Source organism: Phyllobates terribilis, unplaced genomic scaffold (assembly GCF_046119375.1).
Source record: "Phyllobates terribilis strain yellow unplaced genomic scaffold, ASM4611937v1 Scaffold_13__5_contigs__length_258822181, whole genome shotgun sequence".
Lineage (NCBI taxonomy): Eukaryota > Metazoa > Chordata > Amphibia > Anura > Dendrobatidae > Phyllobates > Phyllobates terribilis.
The window spans coordinates 233,414,433-233,424,530 of NW_027362773.1; positions in this window are offsets into that span (position 1 = coordinate 233,414,433).

Sequence of the window (10,098 nt, forward strand, 5' to 3'; positions counted from 1 at the left end):
GGGCACCATCTTAGTTCAGTGCAGAGAAGTCTGAGCAGAAGTGGCAGGGAGCAGGGGCTCTGCATGAGCTCTGCTCCGGAGGCGGGCCTAGTAACAGAGGCCCAGGCCTGCAAGAGGGAGAAGGAAGGAAGAGGAGCGGAGAAGGCTCCAGGAACGAGGAATGAAGGGATCCCAGGGGTGCGGACGGGCGAGTCGCCACCGCACGCCCGAATCCACCTGCGTGGAGGGGTCAGGCCAAAGGGGGAGACCGGTCCCCGAAACTAGTGGAGGCAGGAAACGACCCTCAGCTAGAAACCGGAGGCTCTGACATTTTATGTGGCGCAGCCCCTTGCTCCACCCGCTAGGAAGGCACCACATAGGGTCAGGGAAACTGGCGCCAAGTTTACCAAGAGGAGGCCCGAGGCAGCCGGACAGAAGTGTTGGTAAGAAAGGCCAGACAAAGGACACACAAAGGGGGTCCTGTGAAGCGCTCCAACGTTATCTGGGAGTTGTCTGAGCCCCTCACCTGGTGAGCACAGTACGACGTGGGCAGCCGTTACCTGCAGACGTGGTCTGGATAATAAGAACTGTGAGTAAAGGCCCTGAACTGCATCACTGACTCCGTGTCGTTACTGCTGCTGCCCTGCACCATCACCCCCATCCTCCGCATACACTGCCCTGAGGCTATACTCCTCCCGTGGGGAGTTATGCTACGCTCTGCTGCACCCACAACACCAGCCTTAGCGGTCTGCCCTGTAGCGGCGGTTCACTCTGACCGCAATCCACGGGTGGCGTAGTCGGACATTTAAACATCAAAACCACATAAATAGTTCCGCCACTGGTTTGACCGCCCTGAGCCACGGAACCGGATCGCCGCCACGAAGACTACAACCACCAGCATCCACCAAAAAGGGTCCGGCTCCGGGTGTCCCAAGGCCCAGGGGGTGCGTCAGAACATTTTCATCACCTTTCACAATCACCAATGGGACAAGGCAGGGATGTCCTCTGTCCCCTCTCTTATACATCCTAGTGACGGAGCACCTGCTCTCATCAATTCGACAAATTCAATGGACGAGAGAGTTCAGAAGCTCCTTTCGAACAAGGGGTCCTATGTGAAAATGTAACATCACCTAGAATAAAGTTTTGAGTTGAAAACTGTTTGATTTCAGTTTCTAACAACCTGCTAATGCTTATAATTTCAAAAATGACCATTTTTTTGGTCTTTATTAAAATGAAAAGGTTGATCGAAAAGTTTGGGGGATCTAAGAGTGTGGCAACCCAGTAGTCATGATTACTTCGAATTCTGACAATATGAGGGTCATGCTGCAGGTAGTGCAGCAAGAAGGCACTTATGTGTCTTGCGCATCTCGGAGCCCCAAAATTATTTTCCGGGCTAGATGCAGCTAAAAATTATTTTTAATTTTAAATCTGGTGAAGCTTATTATAGATGGCCTAATAGGATCAGTGCTGCACACTGCTACAAAGCCCAAATTATTTTCCAGTCAAGATACAGATAAACATGATTAGTAATTTGAAAGCTTAAAACGGTTGGTAGGGTGATTTTAACCAATCATCAAGCTTTTACTCTCCCCAGGATGACACAGGGGTAGAAAAGTCGTTTCGGATCCATGATTTGTTCATCTTTATAAACGTGAGTCTGTCTACATTATCAGTGGAGAGCCGCGTGCGCTTATCTGTCATAGAATCATAGAATCATAGAATGGTAGAGTTGGAAGGGACCTCCTGGGTCATCTGGTCCAACCCCCTGCTCAAAGCACACCACCAGCAGCGCTGAACACACGTTCAGACAGAACGCTGGCTGCCGGGCATGACAAGATCTCCAAGGCGTAAGTGGCTAGCTCCGGCCATTTATCCAGATTGGAAGCCCCAAAAGAGCAAGGGTCCAGTGACACAGTCGTGGCTTCAATGTTTACTTGGAGATACTCCTGTACCATCGTCTCTAGGCATTGACTATGTGTCAGACTTCTTGTCTCCTGTGGCCTTGCAAAGGATGGGCTAAAAAAGTGGTGAAATGATTCCGCAAAATTGATGTTACCAGCAGATACTGTGGTTCTGTTACGGTTTGAGTGCTGAACACTTGACGGTCCCACGGTTGGCAAGTTGGAACTGTGAGATTCACTACGTGCACCACTGGTATTTTGTGGAAAAGCACATGTAAGATTCTGCAACAGTCTCTGCTGATACTCCTGCATGCGTGCATCCCTTTCTATGGCAGGAATAATTTCTGCAAATTTACTTTTGTACCGGGGATCTAACAGTGTGGCAACCCAGTAGTCAGGATTATTTCTAATTCTCACAATTCGAGGGTCATGTTGCAGGTAGTGCAGCAAGAAGGCACTCATGTGTGTTGCGCATCCAGGAGCACCAAGTCCCTGTTGTGTTGGTGGCGAGGTAACAATCATGCTTCCTTCCTCTGTCCTCTCCCCCCAACCTCGCACAACAGAAATGTGATCAAGGTCTCCCTCATCTGATGAGTCTTCCATCAGTTCATCCTCCACTTCTTCCTGGGCTCCTGCACCTTCCTCACTAGTTTGGCTGCTACCATGCGCCCTGGTAAAATCATCTCCCCCACCCTCACATGCCTGCCGCCTTGGTGCTGCCGACCGTCTGGACCTTGCAGATGTTAGCCCTTCCGCATACAACTCCTCCTCCTCTACTTCCTCCACCTCCTCTTGTGCCACCACCTGACTCCGAATTCTGTTTAACATGTGCTCCAGCATGTAAATCACCGGAATAGTCATGCTGATAATGGCATCGTCAGCACTAAACATCTTCGTTGCCATTTCAAAACTGTGCAGAAGGGTGCATAGGTCCCTGATCTGAGACCACTCCTCCAGCGTGATTTGCCCCACCTCTGAATCTTGTTGGCCCAGGCTATACGTCAGAACGTATTGCACCAGGGCTTGTCGGTGCTGCCACAGTCGCTGCAACATGTGCAGAGTTGAATTCCACTGGGTAGGCACATCGCATTTTAGCCGGTGAAGTGGCAGGCCCAACGACTTCTGTAGAGATGTAAGTCGCTGAGCTGCGGGATGCGAACGGCGGAAGTGAGCACACAGCGACCGTGCCCTCTGCAGAAGGCCATCTAGTCTGGGATAGTGGGCTAAAAATTGCTGGACAACCAGGTTCAACACGTGAGCCATACAAGGCACGTGTGTGACATTGCCCCGGCGAAGGGCCGCACCCAGGTTTGCAGCATTGTCGCACACGGCCTTCCCTGGTTTCAGGTCCAGTGGAGACAACCATTCATGAAATTGGTTCTCCAGAGCTGACCACAACTCCTCAGCTGTGTGACTCACATTTCCCAGACATTTCAAAGTAAAATCCGCCTGATGACGTTGAGCCCTACTGCCAGCATAGTAAGGAGGTGTGCAGGAACCCTTCTGCGCAGTTAGAAAGCTTGTGGCATGACCAGACAGGCTTTGGGTGCAGGTGGAAGACCGAGAGGAGGTTGAGGAGGCAGAAGCAGTGGAGGAACTTTGACATAAAGAGGATTGACGCACAACTCGTGGGGACGGCAAGACTTGGACAGCAGCCCCTTGTCCTGCTGTCACCATAGTTACCCAGTGCCCAGTCAGCGACATGTAACGCCCCTGTCCATGCCTACTCGTCCAAGTGTCTGTGGTGAAATGCACCCTGTCACACACAGAGTTTCTCAAAGAAGCGGTGATGTTGTGTGCGACATGCTGGTGGAGCGCAGGCACACCTTTCTTTGAGAAGTAGTGCCGACTGGGCATCTGGTACTGGGGCACTGCGACGGACATAAGGTCTCGAAAATCCTCTGTGTCCACCAGGCGGAAAGGCAGCATTTCTGTAGCCAAGAGCTTGCAGATGGTGAAATTCAACCTCTTAGCTTTCTCATGGCTAGGAGGAAATGGTCTTTTACTTGTCCACATCTGAGGGACCGAGGGCTGGCTATTGTGCTTAGACGGGGTTGATAAGGGTGTCCCCGGCAAACTGCCGGTCTGTGAGGAAGATGCAGGTGGACATGTTAGGTTGCCTTGATCCAAAGGTGGTGCTATCGATGTCGGACAGCGCTCAAGACCAGCTGGTGTTACCACCTCCAAAGAAAATGATGACCTGCTAATCACGCTGGCTGTTGCGGGTAAAGAGGTGGCAGGTCTGCGCCCCAAAACAGGTGTGACTGCTGTCCCCAGTCACAGAGGATGAAGAGGCCGCGGATGCACAAGATATGGCAGACGGTGGTCGGCCCGGCCGGCTAGGCCGCATTGTAGCACACTGAGCTTCCCACTGTAACTTATGCTTCATGTCCATGTGCCGGTTCATGCATGAAGTACTCAAACTATGTATTTTTTGGCCTCTACTTAGCTTTTGCTGACAAATGTTACAGATAACACGAGTTGGGTCATCTTTATCGATCTGAAAAAATGCCCAGGCTATGCAAGGCTTAGCACCCATGCGACCTGAAGAGCCACCACGACTTGTGGTGAGAGGCAGAGTTGTGTTTGAGGATGCAGTTGTTGACGTGCTTCCAGTACTACGTCTCTGTCCAGGAAGGCGCAACCTGACCTCGTCGTCACTAGCATCTTCCTCCACCTCCTCTGCTGACCTCATCTCTTGGCTGACTGTGGGTTGACAGTAAGTGGGATCTCCGACCTCATCATCATCACCCTGTGCGTTATCACACCCGTCGTCCTCAGAGCCAACCTGTTCCTGCCCTGACAAAAAACTAAAGTTGTCGCTCCAATCAGGTATTTGAGTCTTATCATCGTCTTCCTCATTGTCTCCACCAACAGGAGTTACAGTTTGGGAATGAGGGTCTACATTATGGTCAGAACCTTCTGCGTCTGGTCCTGGATCCGACTCATAAAGATTCTGGGCATCAGTGCAGATCATTTCCTCGTCTGGATTCACAGAAGCGCTGGAGTCGACCTCTGATTCCCAGGCTATAGTATGAGTAAACAGCTCTGCAGACTCAACCATCTGTTCTACCTCATACTCAGACGGGCAGCTGGAGATTTGGGAGCTGTGAGGAAGCAAGTGCGATTTGGGTGACACCTTTGAGGACTGGAGTATTTGTGATGTTGAAGTTGATGTGGAGGAGAGCCCACTTAAAGGAGCACTTGATATCCGTTGAAGCACCTGCTGTTTTTGTGCCTCATCTGGAATTTGTAGCGATTGGCGTGGCCGTAAGAAAGGGATCTTATCACATTGTCCGCTAAAAGAAGTAGACATTTTAGTTTGGCTGGAAGATGGTCTTTCTTCTGCACCTACCCCACGGACACAACCTTTTTTCCCCTTCCCAACACGCCTATTCCCCTTTCCACCAGCAGCAGGCCTTTTTCCACTCATTTTGGTGGTTAACTAATTCATAACTCTGGAGTTGTTTGCACAAAAAAACAATGGATGGTAACCGAGCAGAGCTGAGTGGCCAAACTGTGGTATTAGGCCAAAACTATTGGCTGGGTTAGATGCAGAAAAAAATTATTTTTAATTTGCAACCTGATGGAGGTCAGTATAGATGGACTAATAGACCAAGTCCCACACACCGCTAGAAGCCCAAATATTTTTTCAGAGCTAGATGCAGAAAATTTTTTTATTCAATTTGCAACCTGATGGAGGTCAGTATAGATGGACTAATAGACCAAGTCCCACACACTGCTAGAAGCCCAAATATTTTTTCAGAGCTAGATGCAGAAAAAAATTATTTTTAATTTGCAACCTGCTGGGGGTCAGTATAGAAGGACTAAAAGAACAAGTCCCACACACTGCTAGAAGCCCAAATAATTTTTCAGAGCTAAATGAAGAAAAAAATTATTTTTAATTTGCAACCTGATGGAGGTCAGTATAGATGGACTAATAGACCAAGTCCCACACACTGCTAGAAGCCCAAATATTTTTTCAGAGCTAGATGCAGAAAAAAATTATTTTTAATTTGCAACCTGATGGAGGTCAGTATAGATGGACTAATAGACCAAGTCCCACACACCGCTAGAAGCCCAAATATTTTTTCAGAGCTAGATGCAGAAAATTTTTTTATTCAATTTGCAACCTGATGGAGGTCAGTATAGATGGACTAATAGACCAAGTCCCACACACTGCTAGAAGCCCAAATATTTTTTCAGAGCTAGATGCAGAAAAAAATTATTTTTAATTTGCAACCTGATGGAGGTCAGTATAGATGGACTAATAGACCAAGTCCCACACACTGCTAGAAGCCCAAATATTTTTTCAGAGCTAGATGCAGAAAAAAATTATTTTTAATTTGCAACCTGATGGAGGTCAGTATAGATGGACTAATAGACCAAGTCCCACACACCGCTAGAAGCCCAAATATTTTTTCAGAGCTAGATGCAGAAAAAAATTGTATTCAATTTGCAACCTGCTGGAGGTCAGTATAGAAGGACTAATAGAACAAGTCCGACACACTGCTAGAAGCCCAAATATTTTTTCAGAGCTAGATGCAGAAATTTTTTTTATTCAATTTGCAACCTGATGGAGGTCAGTATAGATGGACTAATAGACCAAGTCCCACACACTGCTAGAAGCCCAAATATTTTTTCAGAGCTAGATGCAGAAAAAAATTATTTTTAATTTGCAACCTGATGGAGGTCAGTATAGATGGACTAATAGACCAAGTCCCACACACTGCTAGAAGCCCAAATATTTTTTCAGAGCTAGATGCAGAAAAAAATTATTTTTAATTTGCAACCTGATGGAGGTCAGTATAGATGGACTAATAGAACAAGTCCCACACGCTGCTAGAAGCCCAAATATTTTTTCAGAGATAAATGAAGAAAAAAATTATTTTTAATTTGCAACCTGATGGAAGTCAGTATAGATGGACTAATAGACCAAGTCCCACACACTGCTAGAAGCCCAAATATTTTTTCAGAGCTAGATGCAGAAAAAAATTATTTTTAATTTGCAACCTGATGGAGGTCAGTATAGATGGACTAATAGACCAAGTCCCACACACCGCTAGAAGTCCAAATATTTTTTCAGAGCTAGATGCAGAAAAAAATTATATTCAATTTGCAACCTGCTGGAGGTCAGTATAGAAGGACTAATAGAACAAGTCCCACACACTGCTAGAAGCCCAAATATTTTTTCAGAGCTAAATGAAGAAAAAAATTATTTTTAATTTGCAACCTGATGGAGGTCAGTATAGATGGACTAATAGACCAAGTCCCACACACTGCTAGAAGCCCAAATATTTTTTCAGAGCTAGATGCAGAAAAAAATTATATTCAGTTTGCAACCTGATGGAGGTCAGTATAGATGGAATAATAGAATGATGCTATGCCCAAAAGATTTTACTTCACTAGGTGCAGGAAAAAAATTGGTATTCTATACACAGGTGGTATATCTTGCAACACAGATAGGCTACTCCACTGACTAACACACTCTGCAATAGGCCAAAAAGGATTATCTTTGCTAGATTCAGCCAAATGCTGTGAAAAAAACTTGCACAGCACTGGCACAGACCTGCCTGGCAAAAACTGATAGGAACTGATGTAACCTAGTCCTGAAAAGGACTCCAATTACAATTAGTCTTTACTCCCACAATCTATCTATTTAAGAGCACAGACCTGCTTGATAAAAGTCGTAGGAAATGCTGTAACCTAGTCCTTAAAAGGACTGCAATCACAACTATTCCCTACTCCCAAGCTATCTGTATATTTGTGCGAAAATTGGCTTGAAATTAACAAGGTATAGCGCACACAGCAACAGCGGTGCCGTCTAACACGCAGCTGCAGCAGTGAGAAAATGGTGGCGACGGGGAAAATGGCTTGGTCTTATAGGGCAAGGACATGTGACATACACTGCCAATCACACATGCCCTTGCTTGTGTGAAAAAAAGCACTTCGCTCCGTGTGTGCGCTGCTGATAGGCTGACAGATTGCACCTCCCCACTGCAAATGCGGGAAAGAGAAAAAAAAATGGAGATCTTCATTGTTCCTGCAGAGATCCATCCCCTGCCCCTCCCCCCGCCCCGCTGTACACTCAAACTGCGTATTAACATTAATTTTCATCATTACTGAGAAAAAATCCAGTTATGATTTTGGTGCACGAACAGTTATCGAACATAACCTCGAACAGCCGAATTTTTCTCAAATTGTTCGTGTTCGCCGACCGGCTCGAACACCGCCCAAAACAGCTCGAATTTGAGATTGGCGAACAGTTCGAGTAGAACAACGCTCATCTCTAGTATTCACCCCTTTCGCGATGAAGCCTCTAAAAATTTTTGGTACAAGCAATTACCTTCATAAGTCACATGCTTAGTGAAAGGAGGTCCACCTGTGTGCAATCTAAGTGTCATATGATCTTTCACTATATACACACATTTTCTGAAAGGCCACAGAGACTTCAACACCATTAAGCAAGAGGCTCCACTAACAAAACAACACCATAAAGACCAAGTATATCTCCAAACAAGTCAGGGACATAGTTGTTGAGAAGTTAAGTCAGGGATGGGTTATAAAAAAATCCCAATCTCTGATGATCCCCTGGAGCACCATCAAATCCATTATCATCAAATGGAAAGAACATGGTACCACAGCAAACCTGCCAAGAGAGGGCCTCCCACAGACTCTCTGCCCAGGAGGACATTAATCAGAGAGGCAGCACAGAGACCAAGGGTAATCCTGAGGAAGCTTGAGTTCCCAAGCAGAGACTGGGGTATGTGTCCATAAGACGACAATAAGCCATACACTCCACAGAGGTGGCCTTTATGGAAGAGTGGGCAGAAAAATGCCTTTACTTACGCAAAAATTGTATGGCTTGTTTTGAGTTTGCCAAAAGACATGTGGGAAACTCCCCAAATGTATGGAGGAACGTGCTGTGGTCAGATCAGACCAAAATTGAACTTTGTGGCCACCAAGGTAAATGCTATGTCTGGCGCCAAACCAACACAGCTCATCACCCCAAGAACACCATCCTCACAGTGAAAGATAGTGGTGGCAGTATCATGCTGTTGGGATATTGTTCGGCAGCAGGGACAGGAAAAATGGTTCGGGTCAAGGGAAGATGGATGGTGCAAAATACAGGGATATTCTTCAGCAGAACCTGCATCAGTCTGTCTGTCAGTAATTTGAGACTGGGGCAGAGATTCACCTTCCAACAAGACAATGATTCAAAGCATACTGCTAAAGCAACACTTGAGAGGTTTAAGGGGAAATGTGTAAATGTTTTGGAGCGGCCTAGTCAAATCCCAGACCTTAATCCAATTCAGAATCTGTGGTCAGACTTGAAGATTGCTGTTCACCAGAGGATCCATCTAACTTCACGGAGCTGTATCAGTTTTGACTTGAAGAATAGGCAAAAATTCGAGTGGCAAAATGCAGAAAGCTCATAGAGACTTATCCAAAGTGACTTGCAGCTGTAATTGCAGCAAAAGAAGGCTCGACAAAGTACTGACATTAGGGGGGGGTGAATAGTTATGCACACTGACGTCTTTAGTTATTTTGTCCTATTTGTTGCTCGCTGCACAATGGAAAGAAAACCAAATGTTCACAGTTGTAGGCATGTTTTTTACATGAACTGAGGCAAACCCTAAAAAAAAACAGTGAATTTCCAGGTTGTGAGGGAGCAAAACATAAAAAATACCAAGGAGGGTAAATACTTTCTCAAGCCACTGTAATATGCTTCTTTTCACTGCTATAAAGTCACTTTAATTCCAGACTTATTTTATTTAGACAGAATCAAATCTGTCAGCAGAATCAAGCGACTTTGCTTCAATTAATTTGGAGAGATTCGTTCAACTTTAATAATAGTTATATATACTATTAGAGATTTTTAATTGTATTCACTGTCCTTTAAATGAAACAATTGGATGTTTCATTCAGCAGCTGGTTTGTTAAAAATTATATTATTCATATTATTCATAATAGGTTTTCGTAAATCTGATTAGATCATCTTGTCAAATTCTAATTAGAATATTAAGTATTAGGAACTTTTCCTAGAAAAAAAAATTAAAAATCTTTAAATATATTAGATTACAACTGAATTTTGAAGTAGAATCCTTACAGAAGATGAGAAGCTCCCAAATCGGTTTCCAGTCTGAATAATCCAGCTAACATACCCATAGCATACATTGAACATACCCAGAGCTGTTCAGTTCTAACTGACCTTAGC